We start from the raw sequence: 16,101 nt of genomic DNA, 5'->3' as shown, positions 1-16,101 counted from the left end.
CGTGTGGAACCACAAAATAGTCAAAGCAATCTTGAGAAAAAAGAACAAAGCTGGAGGGATCACACTCAGTGACTTCAGATTATACTACAAACCTACAATAATCAAAACAGTATGGCACTGGCACAAAAATAGACACATAGATAAATGGAACAGAACAGAGAGCCCAGAAATAAATCCATGCACATATGGTCAACTAATCTATGACACAGAAGGCAAGAATATACAATGAGGAAAAGACAGCCTCTTCAATTATTGGTGTTGAGAAAACTGGACAGCTACATTTAAAAGAATGAAATTAGAACATTTCCTCATAACATACACAAAAATAAACTCAAAATGGATTGAAAACTTAAATGTAAGATCTGAAACCATAAAACTAGAAGAAAACATAGGGAGTACGCACTTTGACATAGTTCTTAGCAGTATCTTCTTGGATGTGTCTCCTCAGGCAAGGGAAACAAAAGCAAAAATAAACAAATGGGACCTAATCAAACTTAAATGCTTTTGCACAGCAAAGGAAACCATCAACAAAATGAGATGGCAACCTACTGAATGGGAGAAGATATTTGCAAATGATATGTCTGATGAAGGGTTAATATCCAAAATATATAAAGAACTCATACAACTCAATATCAAAAAACCAAACAACCCAGTTAAAAAATGGGCAGAAGACCTAAATAGGCATTTTCCCAAAGAAGACATACAGATGGCCAACAGGTACATGATAATTTGCTACATCACTAATCATCAGAGAAATGAAAATCTAAGCCACAATGAGCTATCACCTCACAGCTGCCAGAATGGCTATCATCAGAAAACAACAAATGAAAATGTTGGCAAGGATGTGGAAAAAAAGGAACCCTAGTACACTGTTGGTAGGAATGTGAGTTGGTACAGCCACCATGGAAATCATTATGGAGGTTCCTCAAAAACTTAAAAATAGAACTACCATATGATCCAGGAATTCTACTCCTGTGTATATAGCTGAAGAAAATGAAAACACTAATTTGAAAAAATACATGCACCCCACCCTTCAGAGCAACTTATTTACAATAGCAAGATGTGGAAGCAACCTTAGTGTCCACCAACAGATGAATGAATAAAGAAAATATGGTATAACATAAAATGGAATACTACTCAAGCCATAAAAAAGAATGAAATATTGCCATTTGTCTTCACCTGACAATAATTATAACACTGTATTTCTATCTTTCTTATACTGTGAATTCTTTCATTAACTCACCAACACTGGATCCTTTGTTTAGGACAAACAGAACCAGGAAAGCACCCACTTGCATATAGTAACCCCAAGATTTCAGGGTAAAATTTAGCAGTCTTGCAAGCGCACTGACATTCTATGAAAATACACAAAAGTTAATGAGTCACCTGGATGATTGAATGCTCTGAGGAACTCCTAAGGGCCACACAATTTGCTCTGTATGGGGTTAATATACTCACAATCAGTTAGTGGAATCATGATAATCAAGATGAAGGAGGGAAGAAAAACCTCAGAATTTTTCAGAGTATCCATTAAAATGCAGAAATAGATGGTTTTCTGTGTGAGAGGTACAATGACAGAGAATATTAAGTTTTAAAATAATGGATGCTCCTCCAAATGCCAAATAATTAGCTCAAGAACAGAAAAATACAGAGAAGCTGAATTACTTCAAAGTAAAACATTTTCTTAGACTTTTACATTAGATATTTTACTAACCTAAATGAAATTGCTAATTTTGCTGTATATTAATCAGGATTCTTTCCACTGCAAGTTACAGAAACTCAAGTTATTTAAACAATAATGAAATGTATTGATGTACATAACTGGAAGTCCAGAAGTATGGCAGACTTCAGGACTATATCAATCTGGCAGGGCTAGCTTTCTGTCCCAGGGATGGTTCTTTTGCCTCTGCCCTCTTCTGTTTATTGCCTTCATCAAATAGTAGTCCCAGCTTTACCTATACACAACCTCTTTAGCCCTCATTCTGAGCCAATCATTAAGAAGGAAGTGGAATTACTCCTGAAACACATAGCTTTGGGTAAGGGAGCTGTGGATAAATGAGTGAAAATTGGGGTGTTCTTGGTAGGAGGGGAATCAGTGTTGGGTGGGTAATCAACAGGAGTAACTTAAAATATTTGGAGGCTGGATGAAGCAGGGAATTATTTTATTTTCAGAAAATGTTTTTCATACAAAACTTGGCCTTTAAGCAATTATGAAGGAAAAGAATCCAAACTTTTTCCCATCTAGTTTTCCCCTTTGCTGAAATGACAATAATAATTTTGAATGGGAATAACAATATTATTATATATCCTATCTGTAGTCAGGTTTTAGAATTCCCAAATAGCTCTCAACACTTTCAAAATATTTGGAGTCTGGAAAAACCTAAGTGGTAATTTGCCCTTAATTTTCAGAACATGGGATTTTAAAAAATGGAGATGCAATCTGTACATAATAACCTAGATTTCAAAATGTTGTTATGTAACAGCTATTTGATGTTGACAAGTTTTTGACACTCTTTAATGAGCTTGTTTATATCTTTAATCTTAGAAATAAATTTACCAAGTATAAATCTGAGCACCAAGTGTGATAAATTCAGCATTTTATCCTTGAAGAGGTGGAGTGGCATCTAAATTCAGCAAGCCACTTCTTAATTTTCTTAAAGTGAAAACATACCTATATGCCTTAATGATTTCCATCTCGGTGCCTTTTCTTTGGCTTTTTCTTTTTAAACCTAATTAACAACTATTTTCCTGTTTCTAGGAACTTCTAGTTGTTTGTGGAGAATAGTTTAATGATCTGAAGTCAGGAGAGCTGGATACAGGTGTCAAGGTAGTTGTGAGAAAAGCCATTTTCCCCTCCAAATCACAGTTTTCTCCTCAGGTCATTAGACTCCGTGAATCATTCATTCATTAAATCAATGCATATTTATTGACTGCCTATCATGGAGTTGGGAATTAAAAAAAAAAAAAAACTTGGTCTGGGCTTTCAAGGAGTTCATAATAAAGTAACACAACTGACATCTAGCATAAAGGAATTTTACTTAGAAGGGATACTTAAGTCGCCTTAAGTCTGGAGATGGATCAAGGGAAAGTTTTCTTGGAGATGATGATATTTGAGCTGAATATTGAAGGATGAGTAAGCATTAGCCAGGCAAAGGCAGGTTGGAGAGAAGATGAAGATATTCAGAAAGAGAAGTGTGATCAAAGGTATGAAGTGAAGACACAGCCTTGTGTGGGGAAAATGATAAGCAATCCATGTTATTGGAGAAGAAAACTGCAAAGCAGGGAGTGGGAAAAGGGAAGGCTGGCAAGGTGTGAAGGAACCAGAGGCCGTGAGAGATATTCTTCCCTGTAGGTAGCAAAGATTCATTAAAGGATGTTACTTAAGGGTTAGATTGAAACAATGTCAGAGTTTTTCTAACCTCTCAATCTAACCACTTTAATTCTACTCGTGGAATTTATCTTTACCATTTAAAACAATCTGAAGGAAGTGGTCTACGGTTTATTCTATAATTTTCTGCCTTCCCAACCTCACTGCCACTACATCATTTATTAGTATGATGCCAGGATATTTATTGAAGCCAAGCTGCTTTCTCTTATTCAACTGAACCAAAATAGTTGGGAAGCTTTTTTGTTTCAAGCAAACACAATTGTGAATTAGTGAAGGGTTTGTCAAAGGAGTTTAGCAAAGCCTCCACTATTATCGTGGATTGTTCCACCCTCAGTTCAATCTTCTTTCCATTTTCATAAGGTTAACTGTTTCCCAAATAACACAAACTTAAGAACTAGCAGAGTAATCCATTGCCTTTGCACTCTCGGATACATACAAAATTCTGGGTATTAAAACCAACTTTCCTCTTCTTCCCGATCCAGGTCCTCCTTCTTTTTTTACTTAAAAAAGTCCCCTATTAAGATGCAAATTCTTGAAGTGGAATTCATTAAGCTATTATCGGATGATGGCAGCATGAATCGGTTGACTTATTAGATGCCCAGTCTAATGAGTTGACTAATTAGATTGCCCAGAAGGGAAATGTGCTTGCCATCCACAATCAAGTGGCCAGAGGTGGAAAAAGGCCTGGAAGTCCGAAGAAGGAAGGACCAAATATTGGCTCTGCCTTTTCACTGAAGAGAGCCATTTTCAGCCAGTATGGTTTTTTTCTAGTAAAGCAAGCCAGGGTCAAGAAGCGCTTAATGCTTTTTAACAAAATAATAGAAGGGTTTACTATTCAGAAGGGGGTGAGTCCAAAGTCACTAAATAGAAGCGTGTTTCCTCGTTATGGCTGCAGTCAGTACGGTCTTGATGCTTGCCTTGTTGATGTGCTAACCTTTCTTAGTGATGTGGTAGGAAAAGTATTTGCAGCTCTCCACGATGGGGAAACTGTCCTGAAATTGGAGCATCCACGGTCATCTTCATCCTCGTTTATAGGGTGCGTTTGTCCACCTCCCAACACTCCCACACTTTAGCTTGAATGAAATGATAGATTCCAAAAATCCTGGCAAAAAGTGGAATACATTTCTCTCAGAATTTCCCAGGAGGAGAGGTAGGATCACAAAAGACCCCGAAGAGGGTGCTACATGGAGGTTTGAAGAAAGAAAGGTGTGGGTTATTTATAAGATAGGGAAGGAGAGAGCATACAAGGGGAGCATTTTCCTCATGAGGCTAAAATCCGGAAGAGCTTTCCTGTAGGCTGTGTCAAAGAATGATTAAGTCAGAGGGAATTCCTATGATCTCTAGTCTTCTTTATTGCCCTATAAGGCTAGCTTCACGGACGCGCTACCTGTGCCATCTTACTTTTTTCTTTGTGTTTGATAAGTGACAACGGAGCATATGCAGAGGAGACGTCCAGTGTGGCAATACGCATTCATGCCGCCATTTTTTCGCCACCCCACTCGCATCTAGTGTTTAGGATGCCCCGTGAAAACAGAATTCCTCCCAACCACAGTGAGTGGGTATTCACTGAGATTTAAAGCAAGCTCAAGGTAAACTTGTTACATTTGTGTCTGAATAAGTAATGGCTCTGACAACCACAAAAGGTCAGGCTTTCATTTGAACTAGAACCTGCTTCAAATACATGAAAGAAAGCAATGATGTTTAAAGAAAGATGAACTACCCAGTATTAGATCCTTTCCTACTCACGTTACTTTCCTGCAGTAGCTAACCACTTATGCTAAAAATGATGTCAGTCCTCTTTACTCATCAATAACTTAGAAAGTGTTGGAAGAATGTGCACAGAGATGAAAATGAAAAACAGTAGTTTTGTGCGGTGAATCCTGTTCTAATAAGAACAAAATACATATGCAACTATGAGCTACGAAACACGAATTACGTAATTTCAGTGATTCTGCACACAAGTTCAGTGCTCTTATATTTGCATTTAACACTGGTACTGTACAATATAAAGAATAGTAAAATCCATGCTGATTATTAAAATTTTAAATTTATCTTTAGTTAGAACATTAAATAGCAAAAAAAAAAAATCCACGATGACAATTTGAAAGACTTTCAGAAGAAAAGAAAAAGCCTTAAGTTGTAATACCTTTAATAACACTCTTTTCCTGCTTTTTGAATAAGCAGGAAATCCACATTTCTGTTTTACACTGAACTCCACAAATTATGTAGTAAGTCCTGTGGCTCTCCTTCTTGAGATCTACTTGAATTTTCAGTAAAAAAAAAAAAAATGTTGTATATCTTAACAGAATATGTTTGTCTAGCAAGATCTTGCTTTCCAGCATGGCTCACATCACCCATCCCGGTCATCCAGCTTCTTGCCATCGGATATTTCTGATGGTGGGGAGAGCATTGCACCCCAACCCCTACTCTTAGGCATTATAAGTTAAGCTGTCTCTCGTTAACTGAACTGTAGGGAGATCCCCTTGGCTTGAGAGACAATAGATTAAATTCCTTGATGGCTTCTATAAGTAAGCAAAGTACAGCCTTCGAAAAAGACAAAAGGGGAAGCCCAGCCCACCATTCTCTTTATTTAACTGAACATATTTGACATATAACGTTGCATAAGTTTAAGGTATACAATGTGTTAATTTAATACATTTACATACTGTAATGTCTGCTGTTGTAACGATATTTAGCACCTCTATTACACAAATATCATTTCTTCCAGCCCACCATCCTTAACACTTGTGAGTAATTGTCCCCCACCAGCATATAGTGGCCTACATATTTAGCTCTAGATTTTACTAGAAACAATCAAGGCTCATCTGCAACAAAATTCATGCTTCTAGCATCTTGCCTCCAAGTTCAAGAAATGCTATCTCTATTAGTTAAGCTTTTATTCAACTGCAAGTGACAGAAAGCTCCCCCAAATAGTGGCAACAGCAAGTTCAAAGTGCTTTTCTCTCCAATTTATGTCTGAAAGTAAGACTTACAAATTGGAGAGAAAGTGAGAGCCACCCTGGTCCCTTCTATTTTGTTCCTCTGCTATGCACAGCCTCCATCCCAAGGCTACCTTGAGATTCACGATGTCAGTAGACATCAAGCTTGTCTGCAGAGTAGCAGGAATACTCAAAAGGAAGACGGGAATGCTCCCTTTCTTTAAGAAAGTTCTAGAAATTGAACATAACACTTCCACTTACTTACATCCTACTAGACTGAATTTAGACACACAGCTGCACTAGGTGCAAAAGAGGCTGGAAAATGTAATACCATGTTCTTAGCTAAAAATATAGGGTTTTGTTACCAAGAAAAATTAGGAGAACGGAAGTTATGGGAAACCATCACTGTGCCATATTTTCAAGTCACCCATAACCTCACCTTTCTGCAAAGGGTTCCCCTATTAGTAAATCCATCCAGTGCAGTGCTTAATATCAACACATAGCATAGTAGGTAATTAATGGATGCTGTTCACTTGGTTCATAAACAGTGATTGTTTAAATGTATAAAGTTTCCTAATTTCTCTAATGTCTATTCATTTTGGTTAGTAACTCAGGAGCAGAGAGAAAAGAATATAATTCAAATTCAATAAAAATGTTTTTAAAAATAATCACACTATGTTGTACGTTTTAGAAACCAGAGTATTTTCTAATATCACATATCTTTAAAGTGAATTGTATCTGAAAGTGATAGACAAATAATGTGCACAGATAGTTTGTTTTTTTTTTTAGGGAGCTTTCCAAAAGACTGACTTCTGGTTTATTGACAAAGATTCTGATTCAGAAAATCTGGGGTGGGGCTCAGGAATCGGAACACTCAGCGGGTGCCCAGGGTAATTACCACGAGAAAAACTTCCACAAAACATAGCAGATTGGACTAGGTTTGCCTATAGCTTTACTGCCGCAGAGCCCAGCACTGGACCCAATCTTTAAAGGTATGATTATGAAGTCCAGAATATCATCTTTCTTCCTGAACCTGCCATAAATTACTGCCAACTCCAGGCCCTTGTTTTTGGAGTTTCCTCCCTGTTAGCTACTCCTTCATATTTCTGCTTGATTCCTGATTCTTTCCCACACAACACTCTCAAAGGTCTCCAGAGCCCAAGAAAAGAAGTGTGAGACGCCTCGATGACCCACCTGAGGAAGTCCTGGGTTGGCAAAGCCACAAGTGAGAAGGAAGTGGATGCTACTTGCCACTTCATTCTCTCATTTGACCACTAGATCAGTGAAATAGAAATTTCTTTACTCAGTGTATTACTAGTTCAGCTAATAAATATGTATCCTAACGTAATACTTATGCAATATTTCACTTCCGATAGAATATACTACGAAATAGAGTCTTGATGTTGATTTTATCTTATGATTCGGTGTTTCCTAAAGTGTGCTACACATATCTTATATACATGAGGTGATTTTAGGTGGTACCTTTCACAGTTTTAAATTCGAATAGCTTCATATTTATTTTTATTCTTACCTTGCATTTATGTCAAACAGCTCTGAATTTCTATTAGTAATATAAAGCTTTCTTTTACAATAATTTTTAAGTAAAAATGAGTTAATTTAATGAAGAATACTGAGAGTATTTAACCAAAATTAGAATCAAATTCTAAGAGTTGAATGAATTTGTTTTTATCAATTAATCTCTTTAACCCTGTTTCTTCATGTGTAAAATGGAAATAATGATAACCAGCTCAGAGGATGATTGTATTAAATGAAATGTTTCATGTATATAACATCTTCAGTATTGATAACAATTATTACTGTTATTAATATTATTAATGTGAATCAAATTGTCATGTGCATTTTCTTGATGTTTAATATGAAATCTCCCCAGACATTGAAAGAGGATTACCTGGGCTTGCAAAGAAAAATTGGCCTCTTAAAAGGTGGGATATTAGGGCTTCCCTGGTGGCACAGTGGTTGAGAGTCCGCCTGACAATGCAGGCTCATCTGCAACAAAATCAGGGAGCTTTCCAGAAGACTGACTTCTCGTTTATTGTGATCTGGTTAGTGCCAGATCACAGAGAAGCTTGATGGCACACTAAGAGATGCGGTAATAGTGTGCCACTAGCGAGCTTCAAGGAAGGAAGTAACATGGTCAGGACTGTGGTCTTGGAAGATCACTTTGATGACAATGTGGAGGATGGTTAGTTGTGTGAAACAAGAGGTCATTACTACGGTCTAGAGCAGAAATGAGGAAAAACCCTAAGCAAAGGCAATTGCAGTGGGGATGGAGAGGAGGAAGCATGGAGAAGCACTTGGTGATTACTGGAAGTTGAGGAAAACTGAGAAGCCAAGGCTGACTTCAAAAGATGGTCAAGAGACACATGAAAATATGTTCAACATTGTTAACTGTTAGAGAAATGCAAATCAAAACTGCAATGAGATATTACCTTACACTGGTCAGAATGGCCATTATCAGAAAATTGACAAACAATAAACACCAGACACGGTGTGGAGAAAAGGGAACCCTCCTACATTGTTGGTGGGAATATAAATTGATACGGCTACTATGGAGAACAGTATGGAGGTTCCTTAAGAAACTAAAAACAGAGCTACCATATGATCCAGCAATCCCACTCCTGGGCATATATCCAGAGAAAGACATGGTTCGAAAGGATACATGCACCCAGTGGTCATTGCAGTGCTGTTTACAAAAGCCAAGACGTGGAAGCAACCTAAATGTCTATTGACAGATGAATGGATATAGAAGATGTGGTGCATATATACAATGGAATATTACTCAGCCATTAAAAAGAATGAAGTAATGCCATTTGCAGCAACATGGATGGAGCTGGAGATTATCATACTAAGTGAAGTAAGTCACACAGAGAAAGACAAATATCATATGATATCGCTTATATGTGGAATATTTAAAAAATGATACAAATGAACTTATGTACAAAGCAGAAACAGACTCACAGACTTAGAGAATGAATTTATAGTTACCCGGGCAGTGGGGAAGGGGATGGATAGACTGGGAGTTTGGGATTGACGTGTACGCACTGCTGTATTTAAAATAGATAACCAACAAGGACCTACTGTATAGCACAGGGAACACTACTCAATATTCTGTAATAATCTAAATGGGAAAAAAATTTGAAAAAGTATAGATATATGTATATGTATAATTGAGTCCCTTTGCTGTACACCTGAAACTAACACAACGTTGTTAATCAACTATGCCCCAACATAAAATAAAAATAATAATGAAAAAAGAAACCATCTTTGTGACAGCTGTGGAGATGGTGAGTTCAGTTTGGAACTTAGCGTGTCTGAGCGCCTAAGGTACATCCAAATGACCATGAGCTATGTGGGCCTATGGGTCTAATACTCAGGGGAGACAGAGGTATGAGCCTGCTGCCTCTCAGCCTTAAAATCACCTCACATTAGTACGTTCCGGTAAAAGCCTGTCTGATAAAGTGTCTTTAATAATAAATCAATATAAACGTGAAAATGACCTTTTATTTTGGTCTTGTGGCTTGTCTCCAAGTTGCTTTCATCATACTTCAACTTCACAAAGGGGCTTTGGTCTAACTGCTTGAAGGATCATTCATAATAGCTCTAATTTCAGGCCCCTCTGTTTGACATTGATTAGTGGTCCAAATTCTCCCATCTGACCAAGATGTCACAGCTTAGTCCAAAAGTTATGCCATAAAAGGTTCTGGGACATAATTCAAAGGTTCTGAGAGTGAGATGAGCCTGTTTGAATAGGGTACCAAAATGAAAAACATCTCGCAATGAACAGCAAATTGGTCTTTCTGGTACCCTGGTCATTGAATTTACAGAAACTCTTGATTTTGTAGTTCTTAAAGAGAAGAATGTTTTTAAAGCAACAGTAAAATCTAGAAGACTTTTTGACAGGCCAGATACATTACAGTGAGGAAACAGTGTGGCACGCCTGTGAAAGCTTACAATTCTACTTGGCTTTGTCTGGTGTTGAAAGTGACCAAAACTAATCAGGTCCAGAAGAGTGTTCAGTAAAGCTGCTTTTCTGACTCTCTGCCTCTGCCCTTCCTGCTTCTGCCGTGGAGCAGATTGCAAGAGACTGGTGCCAACTCTACATCGCTTAATAATAATTCTCATTAGCATGCTGCCTTGGATGTGTATTGCAGAGCAAAATATAGCTCCTCCTCGGTGCGAATCAAGAGAAGAGCCATGAAATTCTCAGAGTGTGCAAAGGTTGGAAGATCTCAGAAGAGGGGACACCGTTGGATGGCCATAGCACCTTTCCCTCCGCAACACAGGTGGGATAGACAAAAAAGGAATTTTAATACCAAACTGGGAACCTTGTGTTCTTTTTGCTTCTTCACTTTCTGCCTCCAAGATTTTAGCCGTTTGTGGTTTCTTACTGCACAATCTGATAAATTCCAAAGTCGGCCGCTGGTCCGAGCCCAGCGCCCCTGCAGAGTGGATACTATTAGCTCTGGTCTCTGCATTTGACCGCACGGGCAATGGGCAGCATGTACCTGCAGCTCCATGACTTTCCTGAGGTCGTTCACATTAGCTTTCATTCTGAAAGTGAACGGGATGCTGTTTCCTCTCCTGCAGATGCCGGGGTGACTGAATGACACTCTGAGGAGACACGCACAACCTTGCACGTTCACAGCCTATTTAACAGGGGCCATATTTCCCACAAAGGCTTTCACATGCCATCTGCTGTCACATGATACCACGTGCCAGGTCCTTATATGAAATGTATCTGATCACCCAGTTTCTCCCTTCTCCTTTAGAGATGGCAAATTGAACAAGACACTAAGTAGGTTTCACACTAAAGGAATTATGTGCATAGCAAATGTAGTGAATTAAAAGGGAATTTTTATTGTAATCGCCTGCTGCAAAATGGCAATCACGCACCCTGATGAAAAATTTAGAGAAGTTATCAGACTTAGTGGCTGGCAGCAAAGATCCTTAAATTTTTTGTGAATTTACTTGTCAAACAGAATAACAACAATAAAAGGTTTAGAAGGGGAGTCCAAGGCATCTTGTGCTTCCATATTTTTTTCATTCTCCTGTCGGCATATGTCTCCCCTTGTCTGATCGAGTGTTGAGCTCAGTGGTAGGGAAGTGCCACATCGTGAAAGGGTGACAGAACACAGGCAGGAGAGAGAACTGCAAAGTGTCCCAGAAAACAAATGAATTAGTATATCCTGTCGGGTCTCACTCATGAAGGACGGCACCCTCTTTGTTAATTGAAAAGAAATTTAAAATGGGGGAAATAGCCAAAAAAATAATAAAATAAAAGATTTCTGGCTCTTCTGTCTCCCGTCTCTTTCCTGACCTATGACAGCACTCTGGAATGTTTCACAGTCTCACATTTTCATGTATTATTCTGATACTGTCTGTAGGGAGCCTAGAACTGGCTGCCAGAGAGACCGTCTGTAATTGAAAGTTCTTTCAAGAGAAGCACTTCTATCAGGCCTGCCAAGGGAATAGGAGCTCCACCTGCTGACTTTTTTATGTTTGCCGACTCTGAAAGAATGCAAAGCATCAAGAAATTGAATGCCAGTTATTTCTTTTATAATTCCTCTGTGGAAATATAGTTTTCAAAATTATTGATAAGATGTACCAATCTAACCAGGGTTTTCAAGATGAAATTGCAGTCTATAGCTTGTTTTAAGAGTGGGGATTATGTTGGGCTTCCCTGAGCTAGTCTAAGTAATTACTTTAATCTGTAACAACATATAAATTCATAAGCTGTTGTCACCATGGCTCTTAGGGAGTACTTGACTTTTCAAATTCTGCACCTTGAAGCCATAAATTTACACTACAGTGATGGTCCACGTGTGTGTTGTTTTAAGCGGCTGTAGTCTCTTATTATAGATAGTTTGGGGGAAATGCTAGGTGTTTTTGATCTAAGGAATAAAGGTCAAATCCTAGTGAAAACGTATTTTCAAGAGCATAGACATGATTTGACTGTTTGTTATCTGCATTTCAGAGAGAAGCTTTGCAGCTGTATAAAACCCATATAAAACCATAAGCTGTTCATTTGTCTTTTCTTTGGTGAACACTGCCATGAGAAAGCATGGAATGCACTACAAATATGGTTGCTTAGCTCTGGTTGCTTAGCTCCCTAGATGGTGAGATCCTTGAGGGCAGACACATCTCCTGGCTCTTTGCAATCTCAGTGTGATGGGTTTCATTTCTTATCATTTGTTAATGAACAAAATCTAGATAAGCTAGTTACTTGCAGGATTCAACCACAAAAAGGAACCCTATATTTATGGCTTGGGTCTTGTGCTTAAAAAGACATCTTTGTATATTCTTACGTGTGAATATTGTAAATCCTTTTCTGTACTCGTATGAGCCACTGGAAGTGCAAAGGTATCCACACTGAAGTATCCCCTCAGACCCTACACCAAATAGCCAGGTTCCTGTGGAAATCTTAGTCAGCTGGTGTCTGTCTTTTTAACAGTCTTTCCCATGACCCTTCCTCCGGAAACACACTATGAACCCCAAGAGCTGCCATCTACCCCTTTTTCAGGGATGGTCATATGACACAGACCTGGCCCCATCCTCCTGGTCCAATCAGAGTTCTTCCCTGGGATTAACATATGGACAGTGGGAAGAAGATGCTATCTGCTCACTCAGGAGTTGCTAGGCTGAGGCTGATTGTGGCCGTGTTCTGTGCCACGTGGTCACAACCTGGCTGAAATGGAAAAAAACAATGCAATCCCCCAAGCGAAGTCAAGACTGACGGAGACGAGGGCCACAGCAGGAGAAGGAAAGCCTCAGCAGGGTCCCTGAGGCTCTGGTTCCTACAGCCTTTTCTTTGTTTCTGTGGGCTACACTCATTGTCTCCCCATGAATCCCATTTCTGGATTACATCACTTTGAGATAGGTTCTTGTTATTTGTAACCAAGACAGGCCTGACTACCATAGCTCCGTACAACAGAAGTGAGAGTGATGAGGCCGACAATCGAATACTTATGGGGAAGTGAAGAGGCCTAATGTCCTCTACTGAGACTACAATTGCAAAGGATGGAGAAAGAGGAACAGAAAAATTTCTCAAGAGTATTAGATAACACCAAAAACCAGCATTTGCGGAGGGCTCTACAGTTTTCAAAGAACTTTCATGATCATTTTCTCATTTGGCCCTCACAATAATTCTGTGAGGTAGAGGAAATACAGTGTGTAATTATACACATTTACAAACATAACAGAATGGCAAGTGGAAGTTTTTCCTGTGGTTTTGGAATTATAGTGAAGGCCCATAGCTCAGCACAAAAGATCCTGAAGTATTTTACATTCTGAGGTCAGAGGACCCCAGTTTTGGGGGCCAACCTCTCTCTTCACAAGTTTACTGGGAAGGCCAGTTCAGAGAATCAGCGCTATGAACCTCAAACCTCAGGAGAGCCAAGAGTATCACTTGTGAATATGGGCCATCTGTAAAAAGTAGAGGGCTTCCCTGGTGGCGCAGTGGTTGAGAGTCCACCTGCCGATGCAGGGGACATGGGTTCATGCCCCGGTCTGGGAAGATCCCACATGCCGCGGAGCGGCTGGGCCCATGAGCCATGGCCGCTGAGCCTGCGCGTCCGGAGCCTGTGCTCCACAACGGGAGAGGCCACAACAGTGAGAGGCCCGCGTACCGCAAAAAAAAAAGTAGAGACTGGCATACCATTGTCCAGTTGGACATCAGTGTCACCAGAAGTCCCGCCTTTCTGTCTCTAGATAGTCAGAGCACAGAAAATGAAAACAGAGAAAGAAAGCAGAGTGGGGAACCCGTGTTCAGTAAGGTTTCTTTCCAAGGCCATAAACCAAGGTCGCAGCTGAGCTGAGGTTTGAATATAAACCACTGATGCTCACACTTCGTTGTGCGTCAGCACCGCGGAGGATGTGTGTGACATGGGGAGAGATTTGTTATAACAGATTGCTGGATCCTACCCCCAGAATCTCTGATTCAGGGAGTTTGGGGAAGGGGCCAAGACTGCATTTTTTTTTTTTCCCGGCCATACCATGTGGCTCAGGAGATCTTAGTTCCCTGATCAGGGATCAAACCTGAGCCCCCTGCAGTGGAAGCACAAGGTCCTAACCACTGGACTGCCAGGAAATTCCCCAAGACTGCATTTTTAATAAGTTTCTGGGTAATGCTGATGCTCCTGGCCCAGGGACCCCACTTTGAGAGAACCACTAATATAGATCATCTCATTTCAAATTCTGGACCTCTTATACCCTCCTACACTGCATCCCTTTAACAACACACCAAGGAGCATTCATTCCCTGTCCTATTGTACTACTGATATCTAATCAATATTCTGAAATATAATTTTCCAAGAAACAATATTTCATATCAAATATACACTTTTAGTATACCTCTGCAATTTTTGTGCTGTATAACAAATGCCATTCTTGATATGAGGTACAAAAGCTGAGGTTGTAAGTAAAAATTCGGAAGTATGAAGTCTATGTTACTTTGAAGTGTACTTTATTTAAGAAGAGTATGGTTTAGGAGCAGGGCTAAACAGTAGCAGTATATATTGGAAATGGTAACTTCGGCTTTGCACATGAAATGTACATCAGGAGAAAAAAATAAAGCAGAAAATAAACAAGATGAACTCAAAATACTGTAGCAAATGTTGGGCTGAAACACTGCCAGGTGTGGAGGTGTAGAAAAATGAACACACATTTTGGTGGCAAGGCACAAAACTGTTTAAATCCTTTTGCAGAAGTTTCTGAAAACTGTAATTTTGGCATGGCTCTATGAGCAGAGCTACTGGATTTATCACGTAGGCAAACCGACAATGTTCTGTGAGAACTGCCCTGTCCAGCCTTGAACGTTGCATAACTCCTCTAAAACATCACCTCCACACGTGCCAAAGAATGGAACATAGTGAAATGAGTTTTGAAATTTTTTCTATACAATAAAAATATACCAGAATGTGGAATTGTCAATAAATGGTAACCCTTAACAAAGTAATATTCCTACAAAGGACTCAAACTGATATTTGGGGGTATATGAGAATATGTATACATAGATGTCTGTAAATATATTTTTCTTTAAAACATTTTATGAAGATTAGTTTACTGCAAATTCTAAACTTTATAACTTCTGGTCAGTGTTGATGGCGGAGGAAAAGTATGAGGTGAAAGAAGTCAGCGTACACACGTATGGTCGTGACCAGCAATTTTAAAATAATGACATCTCAAATTTTTATTACCTAGAAAACGGTTGATGAAGGGCAGGAGTGGAGGCAGGTGCCCCTGAATACATTTGTTCAGCAGAAAAATTAATGAAGTGTTATATCCATAATCTAGCAATTGCTACCCTGGGATATGTTCATATTAGCCTCAAACTTCTGATTATTGAACTTAAGGATGCTCAGGAACAAGGGAAGGCAGAGGCCAGCGATCTCTCCCAGGTGCTTCACGCCCCTCACTATGTTTCTGACTCTGGGGTCAAGACCAAACCTTATACAGAAGTGGAGAAAAAAGCCCCTGACTCAGCGACCTATCTTTGTGTCTCCTAGGCCTATCTGGGCAGTAGATTTCCAAACATTGAAACACTGTTTGGAAGGAAAATAGAAAAAAAAACATGGGATGCTGAGACCGTGAGGGAAGGAAGCATGAGAAATTTGCTTACTGGTGAGGAAGTTTAGAAATGCCTTGGAGTTCACCTAAAGCTTTCTCCTTCAGCTATGTCATCTGACTAGGTTTAAATGTAATCCAAAGAGATTTTTACTCTTGCAAGCTTAATGATAATAATAATACCAATAGAGT

The sequence above is a fragment of the Delphinapterus leucas genome, chromosome 6, assembly GCF_059928025.1.
Source record: "Delphinapterus leucas isolate spDelLeu-1000000601 "Yukka" chromosome 6, BTC_Dleu_Yukka2, whole genome shotgun sequence".
NCBI lineage: Eukaryota > Metazoa > Chordata > Mammalia > Artiodactyla > Monodontidae > Delphinapterus > Delphinapterus leucas.
The sequence above is the reverse complement of the archived record's forward strand: the minus strand, read 5'-3'. Positions refer to the sequence as shown.